General features: G+C 41.4%; 1 pseudogene; it reads right to left on the reverse strand.

The window, feature by feature from the left end:
* Nucleotides 1-18,045: 18,045 nt before the first annotated feature.
* On the reverse strand, nucleotides 18,046-19,446 carry LOC129501783 (voltage-dependent anion-selective channel protein 1-like; annotated as a pseudogene).
* Between the last annotated feature and the right edge of the window lie 981 nt (nucleotides 19,447-20,427).

Below are 20,427 nucleotides of genomic sequence, written 5' to 3' on the forward strand. Positions count from 1 at the left end.
TTTTAAAAATATGTGAAAAAAGACTTGAATCTGTTAAGAAATAAAATTCCACTGAGTTAATGTGAAGATCTAATGGTTTTATTAAATGGTTCATGAATTGGGCAGCATCCCATCTAAATACGAGCTACACAAGAGAAATGCCTCTTTTTAAAGGCCGAGAAAGGTCACACAAAAAAAGAAAAGAATTTATTTTTAAGATTTTTATTTATTTATTCATGAGAGACACAGAGAGAGAGAGAGAGAGAGAGAGAGAGAGAGAGAGGCAGAGACACAGGCAGAAGGAGAAGCAAGCTCTACGCATCTACGCAGGGAGCCCGACATGGAACTCGATCCCGGGTCTCCAGGATCATGCCCTGGGCCGAAGGCTGCGCTAAACCGCTGCGCCACCGGGCGGCCCAAGAAAATAACTTATTAGCAAGGAATGTATTGCTTAGGAAAGATTGCCCTCCTACGGGGAGCCAAAGGGATATATCAGTACATTTCCTAGTATTGACCGGGAAATTCTATGCTGGCTGGTTAATAAAAGGTTAAGGTGGGACTCAGAATTACAGGTAAGTTAGGTATTAAGTCTTGGTTTACTGACTCCAGGCCTTAACCTAAGTGATGCCATTTTGGGCCTGTGGTTCTCCTCTTAACAAATGAAATTATCAGAAATCAAAGCAATTTCATTAAGGTAGTAAAACAGTGGATGAGTGTTTTCTTCTCTTTCTGTCTCTTTTTTTAAGATTTTATTTATAAGTAATCTCCTCATCCAATGTGGGACTTGAACTCATACCTCCGAGATCAAAAGTCTCATACCCCACTGACTGAGCCAACCAGGTACCCCTTCTCTTAATTTTTAAAGTTTTTAGGGATCCCTGGGTGGCGCAGTGGTTTAGCGCCTGCCTTTGGCCCAGGGCGCGATCCTGGAGACCCGGGATCGAATCCCACGTCGGGCTCCCGGTGCATGGAGCCTGCTTCTCCCTCTGCCTGTGTCTCTGCCTCTCTCTCTCTCTGTGTGACTATCATAAATAAATAAAACTTTTTAAAGTTTTTAGTAATATATGATCATATTTATTTATATATTTTAACATGTGTTACATAACAAAAATTCAACCTAGTAAATTATAAAGATCTAATTGGCTTTATTAGTAGATTCATGCATGCGCAGCATCCCATCTAGCAAGTAGAAGGGAGCTCTAAAGGGCTACAGAAAAGGAAGGGTTGTTAGAGGTAGAGAGGGAGTGGAAAAAAGGAAGTTATCAGCAAAAACAAAAACATTGTTTTGAGCAAGGTTGCCCTCCTAAAGGGGGAAGGAAGGGGGTTTGTCAGTAAATTTCCTAGCACTGCCCCAGGAGTTCCCATGTGCTCTAGCTGAAGGTTACATTTCTTAGGGTTGACACTGTAGTTAGGTTAGGTATTAAGTTTTGGGTTTCTGACTCAGGACTTAACCCAACGTCATGTGATTGGGGACTGTGGTTTTCTTTTTAACTCATGTCAAATATTTAAGTATGTTTCATTTATTTGAGTTATAATTTAAATAAGCCATTTTAAAATGCAGTAGAAGTTGTACCTTATGGGGGAACCTGGGTAGTTCAGTCGATTAATCATCTGCCTTCTGTTCCAGTCATGGTCCCAGGGTCCTGGGATCCAGCCCTGAGTGGGTCCCTGCTCAGTGGGGAGCCTGCTTCTCCCTCTCCCTGTCAAATAATGAAATCTTAAAAAAAAGTTATACCTTTTGGAGGACTGAAATTTTTCTACATCTGGATCTGAATGGAGATTACCTGGGTGTACATATAATTAAGAAAAATCATTGAATTCCATATTTATGATTAATGTATGCTCATGTGTGTGTACCTCAGTAAAAGAGTTTTTTTTTTTTTTAAGATTTTGTTTATTCATGAGAGACACAGAGTGAGAGGTGGAGACATAGGCAGAAGGAGAAGCAGGCTCCCTATGGGGAGCCACATGCGGGACTCCACCTTGAAACCCTGAGATCATGCCCTGAGCTGAAGGCAGATGCTCAATTACTGAGCCACCCAGGCGTCCCAATAAAAGAGTTTTTAGAATTCTAAACCACAACACATTGTCTAAAGTACTCTGGAGAAATGAGGTTGACCATAATTCTACATTTACCTCTTTACATCTTATTAACACAACACAGCATGATATTCCTGATTTTTAATCCCAAAGACAAAAGGTTTTATAATATTCCTCTCTATCAAATCTTCTTTCCCAGAAAACTGTCTTCTCTGTATACAGTACCCTGCTATCTTTTTTTTTTTTTTTTAGATTTTATTTATTTATTTGAGAGACACAGAGACCGAGCATGAGTGAGGGGAAGGGCAGAGGGAGAGGGAGAAGCAGACTCTCCGCTAAGCAGGGAGCCAGACATGGGGTTCAATTCCAGGACTCCAGAATCATGACCTGAGCTGAAGGCAGACACCCAACCAACTGAGCCATCTAGGTGCAGCCCCCTCCCCCCTGCTTTTTAAAGATTTTGTATCTTTGTATCTTTGAATCTTGCTATCTTGACAACTTGGAAGGCAGTGATGACAGCACAAAAAGTAAGCCTTTAGTCTATATGATTTCCAACAATAGCAGTAGAAATAAAGGGAGTATACATAGACTGAGATGGGAAGAAAACTGCTATCTGAAAACACAAGAAAAATGGGCTCTATTCATAGTAGCACTAGTTATTTTCACAGTACTTTTTAGTTGCAGATTCTTAACAGTGGGGACCTCTAGTAACAATGACCATCATTTGATTCACAAAAAGTAGAGATGCAAGGAGGTAAAATACTTGTCAGAAATCAGCAATTCAAGCTGGAGCTAGAACACAAAGAGTTTTTGAAATATAATCCTGGGATTCAGATGTACCACCTCTTCTGAGCTTCTTTAAAAGGCTAGGTCTCAAGAATGTCAGTGTTCTTTTTTTTTTTTTTTTTAATTTATTTATTCATAGAGACACAGAGAGAGAGGCAGAGACACAGGCAGAGGGAGAAGCAGGCTCCATGCAGAGAGCCCGACGTGGGACTCGATCCAGGGTCTCCAGGATCACGCCCTGGGCTGCAGGCGGCCCCAAACCGCTGCGCCACCGGGGCTGCCCCAAATGTCAGTGTTCTTTAAAAAAAAGTTGTCTTTTCATTTCAAGTTCCAGGCTTTTGATGTCCATTTTAATTTTTCACTAGAGAAAGTATGTCTGATAACTCAGCTTATGGGTAGCAGTCTCTTCCAAAGGCCATTTACCTTGAGATATTTCTGGGTAACAAATATGTTCTAATGCAAATAAAATGTAAATCTCAGGGCAGCCTGGGTGGCTCAGTGGTTTAGCGCCACCTTCAGCCCAGGGCATGATCCTGGAGACCCGAGATTGAGTCCCACATCAGGCTCCCTGCTAGGAGCCTGCTTCTCCCTCTGCCTGTGTCTCTGCCTCTCTCTCTCTCTCTCTCTCTGTGTGTGTCTCTCATGAACAAATAAATAAAAATCTAAAAAAAAAGAAAAAAAAAGTAAATGCTAGGAATTGTTTTCAAGAACATAATTTATTTTCTATGACCTAGAAAAGAGACCATTTGGAGATGCAATGTGCCATCATAAAATGAGAAGTAGTATATCTTTTCCACTGCACCTTTGGCCTGGTTTCCAGTGTAGACATAAGAATTTTTTAATATGAAATGAACTATTGGGACTTCATCAAGATAAGAAGCTTTTGCACAGCAAAGGATACAGTCAACAAAACTAAAAGACAACCTACAGAATGGGAGAAGATATTTGCAAATGACGTATCAGATAAAGAGCTAGTTTCCAAGATCTATAAAGAACTTATTAAACTCAACACCAAAGAAACAAACAATCCAATCATGAAATGGGCAAAAGACATGAAGAGAAATCTCACAGAGGAAGACATAGACATGGCCAACATGCACATGAGAAAATGCTCTGCATCACTTGCCATCAGGGAAATACAAATCAAAACCACAATGAGATACCACCTCACACCAGTGAGAATGGGGAAAATTAACAAGGCAGGAAACCACAAATGTTGGAGGATGCGGAGAAAAGGGAACCCTCTTACACTGTTGGTGGGAATGTGAACTGGTGCAGCCACTCTGGAAAACTGTGTGGAGGTTCCTCAAAGAGTTAAAAATAGACCTGCCCTACGACCCAGCAATTGCACTGTTGGGGATTTACCCCAAAGATACAGATGCAATGAAATGCCGGGACACCTGCACCCCGATGTTTCTAGCAGCCATGTCCACAATAGCCAAACTGTGGAAGGAGCCTCGGCATCCATCGAAAGATGAATGGATAAAGAAGATGTGGTTTATGTATACAATGGAATATTACTCAGCCATTAGAAACGACAAATACCCACCATTTGCTTCAACGTGGATGGAACTGGAGGGTAATATGCTGAGTGAAGTAGGTCAATCGGAGAAGGACAAACATATGTTCTCATTCATTTGGGGAATATGAATAATAGTGAAAGGGAATATAAGGGAAGGGAGAAGAAATGTGTGGGAAATATCAGAAAGGGAGACAGAACATAAAGACTCCCAACTCTGGGAAACGAATTAGAGGTGATGGAAGGGGAGGAGGGCGGGGGTGGGGTGGGGGTGAATGGGTGACGGGCACTGAGGGGGGCACTTGACGGGATGAGCACTGGGTGTTATTCTGTATGTTGGTAAATTGAACACCAATAAAAATAATTTTATTATTAAAAAAAGAAAAGCAAAGAAAAAAGAATTTTTTAATATGAGCTTATAAAAGCAAGTCATTTACTTTCCCATATTTCTCATTCTTCATGATTATCACACAAATGTTGGAAAATATTAATCAATAATATATTTTTTAAACTAATAATATTTGAAGACTCTAAATATGTCAAGGTCAATTTTTTTGTTGAATTTCTTTCCTTTTTTTTTTTTTAAAGATTTTATTTATTTATTCATGAGAGACATAGAAAGAGAGGCAGAGACACAGGCAGAGGGAGAAGCAGGCTCCCTCCGGAGGAGCCTGACGTAGTACTCAATCCCAGGACCCTGGGATTGCAACCTGAGCCAAAGGTAGATGCTCAACCACTGAGCCACCCAGGTACCCCTAAAATGTAGACAAGTTGGGAAGAACATGTTTAGATATTTTGAAAGATAAGTGGTCCCCAGCACTGCAGATTCACACAGTTCTGCTATCAATCCAGGCTTGTTAAATGCTCCCAATCCAGATGATCCATTAGCAAATGATGTAGTGGAGCAGTTCTTTATTCTAAAGAACTGGTTAGCTGCTTAACCAATGCAATTAGATCATCATGAAAAGGGGCAGGGAGCCCATAAAACTAAAATAAAACTACCTCCTCCCCTCAAAAAACAAAACAAAACAAAAAACAGAAGAAAAACACCTACACCCCTGCAGTTAAGCCTGACAACTACTTTCATTCACAGTGCTTTACAGTTAAATCCTGATGGGGGAAATGAATAAAAGCAGAGAGGGGCCACCACTTTTAAACATTTTCATGGCAATCCAGATGATACTTCTAGTCTCCGCTCATGCTTTACAACAGTGAATCAGGGCAAGACATAGATTTGTTAATGTGCATTGAATCTCCAAAGGACTGAAGATGTCTGGACTTTTATTTTGTAATGTTTCTAAGACTGTGTCCATTAAATGCTAACAAAAAAGAAATGAGGTCTTGGCAGAACAAGAGAAGTGATGCACATGTGATGATCAGATCGATTTTAAATATTATTAATGGCATATAGCCTAGTCCATGCTCTAGTTGTTTCTATGGCTTGGGATTCATTGGCCTTCTGCTGCTCCAGGAAGAGCCAGGAACTGGTTCTGCCAGCAAATGCTGGGTTTCCTTGATACTTCTGTGGGGCAGCCCGGCCATCTTGTCAGAACCTGAGTTCAGCCTCTGGTCTCAGCAATGTGATGATTTGATATATATATGTATATTGCAAAATAAGTTTGGATAATGAAGAAACCTCCCCCCTTGTAAGTAGGGCCAGCCCTAATCCAGAGGCAGCCCATCCAGGCGCCTTCCTGAAATTTTAGCAACTAAAAGCATTCTGTTTACAATAAGAAAACCATTTCCCCCCCCCCCAAAAAAAAAGAAAGAAAACCATTTCCCCCCACACCCTGATTGGAATGTCCCTGAATAGGTTCATGTTGACCCTCTGTGAAATCAACCTGGATGCTATGCGACTCCCGCGGTTCTTTTGTCTTTAGGCGGTTTCTTTCCTTTTGCCTTTAAAAGATCCCTGTGATTGCTAATCGGGGCTCTTTTCCTCCTCGGAGGCGGAGAGCCCGTTTGCGCAAACGTTCAATAAACCCTCTTGCTAATTGCATCTGCCTGTCTGGGGTCTGAGTCTCTGGGGCGTCCACCGGGACACGTTGGCACCCGTGAGCCAGGGTCCAACAGATAATACTTCCATACCTTCACATAATTACCTTTTGTGTGTGGTCCCTGACTTCTTTTTAAAATAAAGGCATTACTTAACATGCACACGACTATACAATTATATAATTTAAAATATCTTTTCACCACATGAGTAGATAAAATATAATTTGATATCTATAATTCTAATAAGGTCATATATTTTCAGAGACTTAGCAGTGAAAAAATTCAGCTCATCTCTTCCCTAGTAGTCTGCTGTTCGTCATTTGAGAACAGTCCACAGTTTTCTCCAAAAAGATAACTTCTGCATTCAGAGAAGGGGAGTTCCCCTCACTACTATCCTGTTACTTCCTAAAGTCATGAGCCTCAAACTTGATGGCTCACAATTAGTACCTGGAGTTGCTTGTGAAGGGTAATAATATGCCACCTCAAAATATATCTATAGGGGTTTGGGATGTGTCACCCCAAAATATGCCACTTTGGCATAATGATTCTTTTGGGCTGTAGGCACTTGAAGACGGCACATGCAGGGAAATGTAGTTAAAGACTTTCTCTCAACTCCCCTTACCTGCCTAAAGACAGAGCCCCCAAAAGGGACCCAATTGTTACAAGTCTCCTTCTTGGGAATTTCACCACCCAGAAAGAATGGACTGTACTCACGGAAGAGGAGACTAAAAGTTGACACCAAACCCAGACATACCTTATCCTAAATGATTATACTTTCCATCTTCTAAAGGCTCACCTATCTTTGCTAAAAATAATTTGCTCTCTCCTCTAAAGTCTATATCTCCGTTCCTCTTTCCCTATTGAAATAGTAGATAAGCCTAAATTCTAAAGCTACCTCTGTGAGTTATACATTTTTCTCTGGAATCTCCCATGTGTACATGAGATGTGCATGTTAACATCCTTCTGTTTTTCCTTGTTAATCCATCTCTTACACAGTGAGCTCAGCTAAGAATTCAGAAGGGTAGAGGGAAAATTCATTTTCTTCCCTTCTACTTGTTATAAGGCAGATTCCTAGCCCAACCTCCCAAAGAGTCTCATTCAGTAAGTCTGAGTGGGACCCAGGAATATGCATTCTTAAAATGTCCTGAGAGATTCTGATGCAGGTGGTCCTTAGACTACTCTTTCATGAACACAGCCTTTGGTTGTTATAGCAGGGCCTATATCCTTAATTAATTAGTCACCACCTAAGGATAATAGGTAAAACTACCCAAAGACATAAACAAACATGCACGGGTCTTGACCAAAGTTTACACTGATGAAGCCTTAAGATTGGGGTTGAGCAGAATGTAGGACATATATTGGAGCATCCCATGCTTCTGAGCCCTGTTCTAACCAAATGCAAAGCAATGTTTTTGGGCTACATGATTGTCTTGTCTCTCAGTGTAGCACTGGAGTAGGAGGAGGAATCAATTCTTCATACTTCATACTTCATTACACAAGAAGTAGCAGGAATTTTTTTTTTTAAGACTCTCAAGATTCAAAGATTCTTAGAATTCCTAAAAAGATTCTAAAAAGTTAATGTTCTCTGGGTGGCAGTAGACCTTCGTAAAGGGCCGGTTTTTGAATTCTTGACCCCCCACTAACTACTGTTCTACAGATTCTCCACCAAATGATATTTGGGCTCTACAGGGGCCCCTCAGGAATGGGGAAGCTCAGGAAGCCCTGAAGCAGCCATGTTGTACCTCTGATGGCCCTAATTGTTAGAATTCTTTAATGCAGGAGAACTTCAGTGTAAATTTATTGGCTCCATTTTTTGCCCTTTTCCCACCCAATGCAAGTATTTGAAGCTGGTTTTGTTTTCTACTCTAAATCTTCCTCTCCCAAGATAACTTCCAGGCTCCTTCAGTTGTTTTTAATTTTCCATGTTTTCAACCCTTCACACCTGATTGCCAGCATTTGCATAGCTTACCAATATCCATCTCTATATGCCTCATACAATGGAAGATAAGGCAACAAGATTGATGAACAGAAGTCTTAAATGTAGTTACTGATTTGCAGCAGCCTTCTTAGAGAAAGTATGGGGAAAGAAATGAGTTTCTCCTAATTAGTGTAACTATCATTTTCATTATGCATCCATTCATTCAATAATTGTATGTCAAGTACCTACTCTGTGCAAAGCACTGGGCTGGGTATTGGAGATTACCAAAAAATAAAAATAAAAAAGATAAAAGGAACTCCACTTGAGAAAGCAGAACTCCACTTGAGAAAGCAGGTAAACATTATAACAGAGTAAAGAGGGCTGGAAAAAAGGTAAGCATAGAAACTAAAAGAGAGGGGATTCCTGGGTGGCTCAGTGGTTTAGCACCTGCCTTTGGCCCGGGGCGCGATCCTGGAGTCCCGGATCGAGTCCCACGTCGGGCTCCCGGCATGGAGCCTGCTTCTCTCTCCTCCTGTGTCTCTGCCCCTCTCTCTCTTTCTATGTCTATCATAAATAAATAAGTAAATCTTAAAAAAAAAAAAAAAACTAAAAGAGAGTCTATTAACCTGGAATGTTAGGAAGTGTGAGAGTCAGGGAAGTTTTCCAGGAAAGATGACATCTAGAATATCCTCATCTAAATTGAATTAGCGTTCATTTCATGCTCAAAGGTATATAAAGACTGCACTCATAGAGGGATTTAAATCACACCCATTCAAATGAAATAAAGAAGTCCAAACAGGCCTGAGCATTGTTGAGAAATTATATTTGTGATAGTTAGCATTGGCATAGAGAGTTAGGGAAAGCCCAAGACTCAAAGTTGTTGGCTCACAGTATCAAGTGGTAGAGGGCAATATATAAAAAAAAAAAGATAGATGTCAGGACTCCTGGTGTAAGCCAGACAGAGCCAATTCAATTTAGTTTAAATTAGAAAGAGAGTTAATTGGCTTAATACTTGCAAGTTTAAGGAGGAAGCTTCAGACGAGGCTCTATCCAGGCACTCCATGGATATCCTCAGGATGTTCTCTTTCTCATCAATCTCTAGGCTCCACTTTCTTCAGTGGCTTCATGCTCAGGCAGCTCCGTGTTGACTTCAAGCTACATTATTCCAGTTTAACAATCCCGATAGAGTTTACCAGGGGCGCCTGAGTGGCTCAGTGGTCTAGCGCCACCTTCAGTTCAGGTTGTGATCCTGGAGACCCGGGATGGAGTCCCACATCGGGCTCCCTGCGTGGAGCTGCTTCTCTCTCTGCCTGTGTCCCTGCCTCTCTCTCTGTGTGTCTGTCATGAATGAATAAATAAAATATTTAAAAAAAAGAAAGAGTTTACCATAACAATAGGATTGACCCCGGGTCTTGGCTTGGGTTGCACACCTCTGAACAAATCACTCCTTAGGCTTTGAAGGCTGGCCTGGTCACATTCACAACCCCAGAATCGGGAAGTAGATTAACTCCAACTGAACTACATAGTGTAATACTTGGAAGAAGTAGTTTCTTCAGGGAAACAAAGAAAATGAGATGTTTTTAGCAGAAGTAGGACTAGACACCGACCATTCAAAAATAAACACACAGGGATTCCTGGGTGGTTCACTGGTTGAGCATCTGCCTTCGTCTCAGGGCATGATCCCGGAGTCCCGGGATGGAGTTTGGCATCGGGCTCCCCATGGGGAGCCTGCTTCTCCCTTTGCCTATGTCTCTGCCTCTCTCTGTGTGTCTCTCATGAATAAATAAAAAAAAATCCTTAAAAAACTCAAGAACAAAAATAAACACACAAAAAAACAGTTGTCTAAATCATAGAGATTAACAGAAAAACATATTCATGTTTTTGGTATTCCGTCAATTGAGCTGCTCGATTCAAGGTTTATTGAGTACTGAGCACAAGGTGCTACGAAAGATGCTAAAATAGCTAGACATAGCTCCTACCCTTTAGGAGAAATTGCCTAGAACTTTGTTCTCAAACTTCAGTATGCATAAGATCCCTTGGGGGAACTTGTTTAAAATGCCCGATCTGGGCCCTCCCTCAGGCTTATGAAATGAATATTTGGTACTGGGGTCTGAGGATCGTTACTGTTTTTTTTTTGTTTGTTTTTTGTTTTGTCATTGTTTTAAAGCACATGATTCTGATACAAGTGATTCCTGCATCATACTTTAAGAAACAGGTGTCTAGATGGTGTTAATACATAAACATACACACAGAAAAATGATGATGCAAGGCAGCAGTGGAAATATTTGAAACTTTCAAAATTGCATGTTTCAAGAGTTTAGAGCAGGCAGGGCTTAGTCTTCGTGATGAGAGATTAATGAAGATTTTGGTGGACAGGGAGATATATATTCAGGGTTTCTTTTCTCTCTCTCTCTCTCTCTCTTTTTGGTTTATTTATTCATGAGAGACAGAGAGAGAGAGGCAGAGACAGAAGCAGAGGGAGAAGCAGGCTCTCCGCAGGGAGCCCGATGTGGGACTTAATCCCAGGACCCTGGGATCAGGACCTGAGCCAAAGCAAGATGCTCAACCACTGCGCTACCCAGGTGCCCCTATATTCAGGGTTTCAATAGGCAGATGAAAGAGCAAAATATTTGAAATGAAAGAAATATTGTGAGCCAAAGCACAGATGCTTTAGATGCCTAGAAATATTAAGAATTGCATTCTTGGTCAGGTGCCTGAATGGCTCAGTTGGAAGAGCATATGACTCTTGATCCTGGGGTCATGCGTTTGAGCTCCATGCTGGGTGTAGAGATTACTAAAAAAATAAACTTTAAAAAAAAATTGCATTATTGGTAATAAAGCTATAAAAGTAACTTAATGCCACTGAATTGTACACTAAAAAATGATTAAATGGCAAATTTTGTTACATTAATTTTACCACAATTTTTTTTTAATAAGTTAAGACAAACTGGTGGAGGAATTCCATCCATATTGTGGAAAGCTGGCTTGAGTCTGGAAGTCCTGATAGTTGGAATCCTCTCAATACTTAAAATACAGCAAAGGATCTGGGTCATGGTCTTTATCAGTGGGAATGATGCACAAATATTTGCCCACTACTTTGGCACAGTCATCAGAAATGAAGCGGGGCCCTGGCCATTGAGCAATTCTCCTGCTGTGCCAGAGAGCTGTAAGCCTTCTCGCAGGGGTCCCAGGGCAGGAGCAGGGCAGCTAGGGTAGTGAAAAGGTACTTGAGGGCCCAAGGGAGCAGCTGCTTTACCAACTGAATTGGAAGTATTTTAATAGTTTCAGTCATGATATGACTGTGTCAGTATAAATTGACAGAACACCATCAACAGTCATCGGTGTTTGGGGCATTGTGTTCCATTCAGCATTGATTTAGCTACAGAAAAGGTATAAAGAAGGCTAGATTTCTGTTTTCTTATCACTTCTCACAGAAATATATTTCCTCCTCTGAAAGTGTACTGTTCCTTTTTTTTTAAGATTTTATTTATTCATTCATAGAGGCACACACACACACACACACACACACACACACACACACAGAGGTAGAGACACAGGCAGAGGGAGAAGCGGCCTCCATGCAAGGAGCCGGACGTGGGACTCGATCCCGGGTCTCCAGGATCACGCCCTGGGCTGCAGGCGCGCTAAACCGCTATGCCACTGGAGATGCCCTGAAATTGCACTGTTCCTTCTCTCCAACCTTCCAGCCTTCCAACTACCCCCATATACACACTTCTAGGCTCCCAGTTCCCACAAATATACTCTGATTTCCTTCCAACAGTTTAGTCTGAATGTGTTCCAAGTTCTTCCTTATGTTCTCAAGCTAGTCCTCAGCACTTCCTTAACTCACCTACCCAAGCTTGTTCTTCTATCAGTTTACCTGACAACCCGTCAAAGAAACAGACCTGATAAATTAATATGAAGATGATTTGCACTTAAAAAAATTTATTTATTTGTTCATGAGAGACACAGAGACATAGGCAGAGGGAGAAGCAGGCCTCCTGCAGGGAGCCCAATGCAGGATCCGATCCTGGATCCCGTGAGCCAAAGGCAGGCGCTCAACTGCTGAGCCACTCATGCACCCCGATTTGCACTTTTCATAAAAATATATGGAGGCGTCTGTCGTCCAGAGTGGTGAACAAATCTCTGTTGCTGTAATTTCCATGAGAAGGTTGGTGGGGTAGGAACTATTTTTGAGAATGGAGTCATGTCTAACATTTCTCAAAAGATGCCTTGAGGATTTCACTCATGGATGACATTTGGTACAGCTACCCCTCAAATATTTTTGCCCAAAGGAGGCAGGATGACTAAGTAAAATAACATCCACCAAGAATCTCAAAACTCCAGTAGATTACAGCCTCATTTTGCTAACATGATCTCAAATGTGTTGTTGGTATGTGCTGTCTCGAAACCTTTACCTTCTCAAAAATTTTCTGGAGAGCAGTGAAACAATGGGACTAAAAAGATGAAGTGATTAAATGAAATGAGATGTCCTAAATTGGATCCTGGAACAGAAAAAGGATATTAGTGGAAAAACTAATAAAATCCAAATGGAGTCTGTAGTTAATAGTGTACCAATGTTAATTTCTTAGCTTTGGCAAATGTGCCATGATTAAAAATGATACTAACATTAGGAAAGCTGGGTGAAGTGTATATAGGAAAGATTTGTGCTATCTTTATGTCTTTATGTCTTTATGTAGATCTAAAATTATCACATAGTAAAAAATTTATTTTTAAGAAAGGTGAAGAAAGAAGAGAATCTAAGCCATGGTTAGCCTCTATTCAAGTAATGTCTGTATTCCAACAATGCTCTTGGTATAAAATCTTCCTCCAACTCATTCACGGTAAAGTGAACTGGCATTTCAGTGTTTTAGCAACATTTCTTCATACATAGTTATTAAAAACATTGTGTAAAAAAATAATCCAGAAAAAAAGTTAGACAAGAAATCATTAACAACACTTTAGAGAAAATATATGTATATTGATTTGGATTACAGATACGAGGGGGAAAAATTAACCTCAAGAAATGCTTTTGTGGGGATCCCTGGGTGGCGCAGCAGTTTGGCGCCTGCCTTTGGCCCAGGGCGCGATCCTGGAGACCCGGGATCGAATCCCACGTCAGGCTCCCGGTGCATGGAGCCTGCTTCTCCCTCTGCCTGTGTCTCTGCTTCTCTCTCTCTCTCTGTATGACTATCGTAAATAAATAAAAAAAAAAAATTAAAAAAAAAAAAAGAAATGCTTTTGTGTTGGGGTGCTTGGGTGGCTCAGTTGGTTAAGCATCTGCCTTCAGCTCAGGTCATGATCCCAGAGTCCTGGGGTGAGTCACATGGGGCTCCTTGTTGGGTGGGGAGCCTGTTCCTCCCTCCCACTTGTGCTCTCTTTCATGCACTCTCTCTCTCAAATAAATAAATAGAATCTTTTAAAAAAATTGCTTTTGTGAAAACTTGAGAATTTCATCAAACCATCATTTGAGGTACCTTGGGTAATGAGTCTGGAAAAGGGCTGAGAGACTTATGTGTCTGACTAGTATGTTTGTATTGCATGCCTTTTTTTAAATAGAATTATTTTTACACTTTATTTTTTTTAAAGATTTTATTTATTTATTCATAGACACACACACACAGAGAGAGAGAGAGAGGCAGAGACACAGGCAGAGGGAGAAGCAGGCTCCATGCAGGGAGTCCGACGTGGGACTCGATCCCGGGTCCCCAGGATCACACCCCAGGCTGCAGGCGGCGCCAAACTGCTGCGCAACCAGAGCTGCCCTATTTTTACACTGTATTTTTTTTTAATTTTTTTTAAATTTTTATTTATCTATGATAGTCACAGAGAGAGAGAGAGAGAAAGAGAGAGAGAGGGGCGCAGAGACATAGGTAGAAGGAGAAGCAGGCTCCCATGCACCGGGAGCCCGATGTGGGATTCGATCCCGGGTCTCCAGGATCGCGCCCTGGGCCAAAGGCAGGCGCCAAACCGCTGCGCCACCCAGGGATCCCTATTTTTACACTTTAAAACAAATCTCTCTATATATTTTTTAAGATTTTTTTAAAAAGATTTTATTTATTTATTCATGAGAGACACAGAGAGAGAGAGCAGAGACACAGGCAGAGGGAGAAACAGGCTCCATGCAGGGAGCCCAATGTGGGACTCGATTCCGGGATCATGCCTTGGGCTGAAGGTAGGCGCTAAATCGCTGAGCCACCCAGGCATCCCAAGATCTTATTCTTAAGTAATCTACAACCAACATGGGGCTCAGACCTCCAACCCTGAGAGCAAGAGTTGCATACTCCACTGACTGAGCCAGCCAGGCACCCCAACAAATGTATATATTTTAAATAGCAGTTTATATACTATGAGGAAGAAATAGCTATGTTTGAAGTGGAACACCAGAAACATTGTGATTATAAAATAAGAGAAATGCAGTAATCAAAAAGAAAGAAAAAGAGGGAAGTAATATAGAAGGAAATATGTACAAATGTTCATAATGCTTATATATGATGGTAAGATGAAATTTTTTGACTTCTGTATTTTATATTCTCTGTATTCCACATGTAGCTTTTCTTTTTTTTCTTTTTAGCTTTTCTTTATTAGGAAAAATAAAAATAAAAATTACAGCCTTTGTATACATGTATTCATCAAATTTTTTGTACAAATATTATGACATATGTCCCTACGTGGTTCTTTAAACTTGAGGAGATTGCAATTTTTATTTTATTTTATTTTATTTTATTTTATTTTATTTTATTTTATTTTATTTTATTTTTTAAAATATTTTATTTATTTATTCATGAGAGACACACACACAGAGAGAGAGAGAGAGAGAGAGGCAGAGACACAGGCAGAGGGAGAAGCAGGCTCCATGCAGGGAGCCTGACGTGGGACTTAATCCCGGGTCTCCCAGGATCAGGCCCTGGGTGAAAGGCAGCGCTAAACCGCTGAGCCCCCTGGCATGCCTGAGATTGCAAATTTTAGACTATATATCATAAACTATCCTCAGAAAAAAATCCTACATTAAAAAAGGCCACAAGAACTTGGCCACTATTGCACTGGTTTAGTTTTCTTTTCAGTTATTTAGAAAAAATATCTGGCTGTGTACAAGGGCTGCCTTCCAAAACAGCAAAGTAATGACCAGGGAGATGCCATTTGAATATTTCTCTTAAGTGTCTGAAACCAAATATTTAATAAGTATTTTCTTTCTTTCTCTTAAGCATTTTCAAAGGAAAATCTTCAAACCTCTGGCTTTTCTCTCTCTGTGGTTTCTTATCTCCACTTGAGGATCCTTGAGACAAACAAAACAAAGCTGAAATCAAATCCAACATCTTAATGCCATCGAATTCCCAGACTTCTCCCACCTTCCCTGGAATTGAAAGCATGGTTTGATTATCTCCAGAAAAAAATAATCAGATCTAAAGGAGATTTCACTTAGCCCAGGAGGGTGCTTACACCAGAAAGGTCACAGTCTCAGAACTAAGTGGAAAATACACAGCCCTGAGGGAGAAGGACAAAGTTCTCAAGGAAAGCAGAGTGGCAGCATTAGCCCTTTAGAGCAGAGGTTAGCAGCCAGAATGAGGGTTAACGCTGGGAAGGGAGAGAGATGTTCAAAAGGGATTTGTAAGAAAGCTTCATAATATCCTACAACCTGCAGTCCCACCTCCAGTATGGCATGCCACCCTTATTCTCAAAGCCTCTAAAAAAGCAGTATTAATACCCACTGCCGGGGATCCCTGGGTGGCGCAGCGGTTTGGCGCCTGCCTCTGGCCCAGGGCGCGTTCCTGGAGACCCGGGATTGAGTCTCACGTCAGGCTCCCTGCATGGAGCCTGCTTCTCCCTCTGCCTGTGTCTCTGCCTCTCTCTCTCTCTCTCTCTGTGTGACTATCATAAATAAATAAAAATTTAAAAAAAATACCCACTGCCTGGGGGCACCTGGGTGGCTCAGCTGGGTAAGCAACTGCCTTCAGCTCTGGTCATGATCTCAGGGTCCTGGGATTGAGCCCTGAATCAGGCTCCCTGCTCAGCAGAGAGTCTGCTTCTCCCTCTCCCTCTGCCCTATCCTCTCTCTCTCTCTCTCTCTCTCGCTTAAATACATAAATAAAATATTAAAAAAAAAAAAAGACTGCCTGGGTTCGAAATCTGATGCCACTTACTGACTGTTGGCAAGTCAAGTTACCTCCCTATTCATTGATTTCTTCATCTGTAAAATGGCATATGGTCACATCTACTTTTGAGGGTTATGAGACTTAATTGAATTAATCCTGTTCCATAACTGAAATATTGTTTAGATGGCTGCAATAGCTACCAATTTGTTCTTCGTTTCCTCAGGATCTTCATTGATGTCCTTCACAATGGTGCCAGAGGGGGCATCTGGGCAGCTCAGTTGGTTAAGCGTCTGCCTTCAGCTTAGGTCATAATCCCGGAGTCTTGGTATAGAACCCCACTGTCAGGTTTCTTGATTAACAAGGAATCTGCTTCTCCCTCTCCCTCTGCCTTTCCTCCCCAGTCTCTCATAAATAAATAAATAAATAAATAAATAAATAAATAAATAAATAAATAAATAAATAAATAAATAAAATCTTTTAAAGACTGGTGCCCGAGATTCTCTAAAATACAGATCTGTATGTATTAATCCCCAGCGGAAACCCTTTTGAGTCACCCTTTGTTTCCAACTCAACTATTTTTTTTTAGGTTCTAATATTTTATTCAAGCCTTATTTTATGTTAATTACAGCATTGGAAGAGATGGATCTAATTCCTCACAAAATGGGAGACTCTAAAATGCACCCACTGCTAAAAAATAAGTGGAGTGGCAAGAATATAAATAGAAATCCAATTTAGATACCGAATGATGTCACAGTGTGATTATAGTCACAGAGACTGTTCTAGCTTGCAGCTAGTACTCTAAGAAGCTACTTCATCTGGTTCAAGGGCAAAAAACCACAACATGAAAGGGAATTAAGTCCTGAATTATTGGTTTCATCACATCCACCTTCTCCACCCCAAAATGGCACACAAAAAAACAGCTACCATGCACTGCAGACTATTTTGGCATAAAAGAGGTGATGGACTGGGGTGGAAATATGTCATGAAAATCTGTCTGAAGTCTCCTTCAGGGACACCTGGGTGGCTCAGTTGGCTAAGTGTCTGTCTTCAGCTCAGGTCATGATCCCTGGGTCCTGGGATGGAGCCCAGAATTGGGCTTCTTGCTCCAGTGGAGAGTCTGCTTATCCCTCTGCCGCCATCCTCTGCTTGTCTGCTCTGTCTCTTAAATAAATAAAACCATAAAAAAAATAAATATATAAAGTCTCTTTCAGATGAGCTAGTTTACAACATCAAAAAATAAGCCTTTCCTCTATTAGACTATAAAACCAAGGTTCGGTTCTCAGGAAATGACAATTTCATTCATGTACTGAATGCCAATTTACAAATTGCTTAGAAATTATTAGCTTTCATTAGGGGCCATTTCTAGATAAAAAAGAAAGAAATCTGACATCTCTATAGGCCACCAACTTCTCCCCAAGTCTACAGCTGAAAGGACCTTTTTTGGAATTGGGTTTCCTCTGTGTCTCTGAAAGGGTAATATCTTAAAGCAGAATCATCTTTAATCTGGAGGTCTGGGCAGCCCTGGTGGCCCAGCGGTTAGTGTCATCTTCAGCCAGGTGTGTGATCCTGGGGTCCCGGGATCGAGTCCCACATCAGGCTCCCTGCATGGAGCCTGCTTCTCCCTCTGCCTGTGTCTCTGCCTATCTCTGCATGTGTGTCTCTCATGAATAAATAAATAAAATCTTTAAATTAAAAAAAAATCTGGAGGTCTAACATGATATTTAGCATTACTGCATCCCAGGCAAAGGTACACTAAATATTGAAGGTAGCTATCCTGTAAAATAGTTTAAAATTAAATAATTGTACAGTATTCAGTTATACTTGCATTCCAGTCCTAAGCCAAGCTTGTGGCCACCAGTGTTGACTTTCTTGCCATCCAGTAGAGCTGACAACGTCAGTCTGACATTTGGCTTTAGGGTCTGAATGTATCCTAAACCCATCAGGCTGGAATGGTTCACTTCAGCTGGGAGACATGCATCAGGGTCCATCTGACACTTGGCTGCTATTCCAAAACGAGTTCTACTAGTTCCTGATGTCTAGGCCAGATTAACATTGGTCTCCAACTTCTTGTTCACCTTCTGATAAAAGGAGCCACTACACTCTATCTTGTTTACATTAGTGTGAAGCTGCAATTCACCTGTCTTGTAGCCAACCACAAAGTTGTTCTGGGTCCCTCCAGACTTTGTGGCTTCAGAATTCATCTGGGAGCTAGCCAGCCAGCCTTCTTATTTATTTATTTATTTATTTTTAAGATTTTATTTATTTATAGAGACACACACACAGAGAGAGAGAGGCAGAGACACAGGCAGAGGGAGAAGCAGGCTCCATGCAACAAGCCTGATGTGGGACTCGATCCTGGGTCTCCAGGATCACACCCCCGGCTGCAGGTGGTGCTAAACCGCTGCACCACTGGGGCTGCCTGCCAGCCAGCCTTCTTGACCTGGCACCTGAGCATCCCAGACTGAAGGCCCAGCCACGTAGAAATCCATGTCCAGGTTGATGCACTCTCTTTATACCCTGCCTTGATTTTAGCAACCCACCCCCTCACCCCCACCCTAGCATCCCACTCTTGTCCCCCATCCCCCCCATGTTTGGCGAGAAGATGAATCAAAGGTCAGCTTCAGTCCACATGCAAGCTGATCTTCCACAAAGATCTCCACACCTACTGTGTTGTTAGTGTTCCATTTCTTTGCAGAGATCAGATCATGTTTGGTGCATCTGTACTTAGTTTCCAGGCCAACCCTCACTTTGGTGTTTGGTCTCAGTGTTGGTTGAACCTAAGCTTGTATATTCCAGTCCATTCTCAGATTTTTTTGTAACATTTATTAGAGAGAGAGAGAGAGAGAGAGAGAGAGAGAGCGCACAAGCAGGGGGGAGGGGCAGAGGGAGAGGAAGAAGTGGGGTCCCCACTAAGCAGGAAGCCTGGAAGTGGGGCTTGATCCCAGAACCGCAAGATCATGACCTGAGCTGAAGGCAGAGGCTTAACGAACTGAGCCACCAAGCATCCCCTAGATTTTTTTTTTCAAATTAGGTTTTATGAAGTCTAATCCATAGCCTGTGGTGAAGACATCCCCGGCAGATTTGCCAAGATTAGCATTCATGGGAGGCACAGCCATCCCTGGCTCAGGGGCAGTAGCATCAGGCTGGGTGGTGGCTATAGCGTGAGCACCAGATTCTGAAATTAACTTCTGATTTTTAAGTCCTGCTACTTCGCACTGGCCTGTACCATCATCGCCCACACACCTGGCACTGGCATGACTCGAGGCCTCTCCTTGTGTTCTCTCCTTTCTCTGGATTGATCTCTCTATTATTTTCTACCTAATGAGTTGGTATTAAGCCTTCAAGACACTGATAAAAAATTTTCTCTTCTGTGAAGTCTTCCTTAGTAATCTCAGACACAAGTTAGTCACTTCCACTTGTTTGTTTCCATTTTACTGGGGACGTAGCCCTGCCTTTGTACTTAACAGGTTGTGCTGGAATTATGTGTTTATGGGTCTGTCTTTCTCTGTAAACTATGATCTACTCAATAACAGGGACTGCTGCTAATTCTTTGTTTTCCCAAAACCACAGCCACATCCCTGGCACATCAAAGATGTTTAATAACAGTGTGATGAGTAGATGAATTAATAAATGAATGGATTAGTATAACACCTCAGGTGACATCTATGTTAGTAAGATGGTAAAGACAGTAAAGTGGTGGCAAGTAGTATACAGGTCCCACTGCTGTAGCCATGTGACTTTGGGCAAATTTCTGACTTTCTGTGGCTCAGTTTCCTCATCTATAAAATGGTGATGATAATACCTTTCTAGTTGTGTGAATTTTTTTTTCTAGTTGTGTGAATTAAATAATAAATGTAAAGTGCTTAGAAGAAGGCCTGGCACATATTAATCATTCTATATGTATTAGTTATTCATGTTATTGTTCATGGAGAATCACTGTAAACTCCATGAGAGGTAGGGACTATGTTTTGACTTATATTTATTTATTTAAAAAAATTTTATTTATTTATTCATGAGAGAAACTGAGAAAGGCAGAGACATAGGCCAAGTCACCCTAGGTCCTCACCACTGGGCTGGAGGACAAGGTGGCCCTGGAG

The sequence above is a fragment of the Nyctereutes procyonoides genome, unplaced genomic scaffold (genome assembly GCF_905146905.1).
Source record: "Nyctereutes procyonoides isolate TBG_1078 unplaced genomic scaffold, NYPRO_anot_genome, whole genome shotgun sequence".
NCBI classification, from domain to species: Eukaryota; Metazoa; Chordata; class Mammalia; order Carnivora; family Canidae; genus Nyctereutes; species Nyctereutes procyonoides.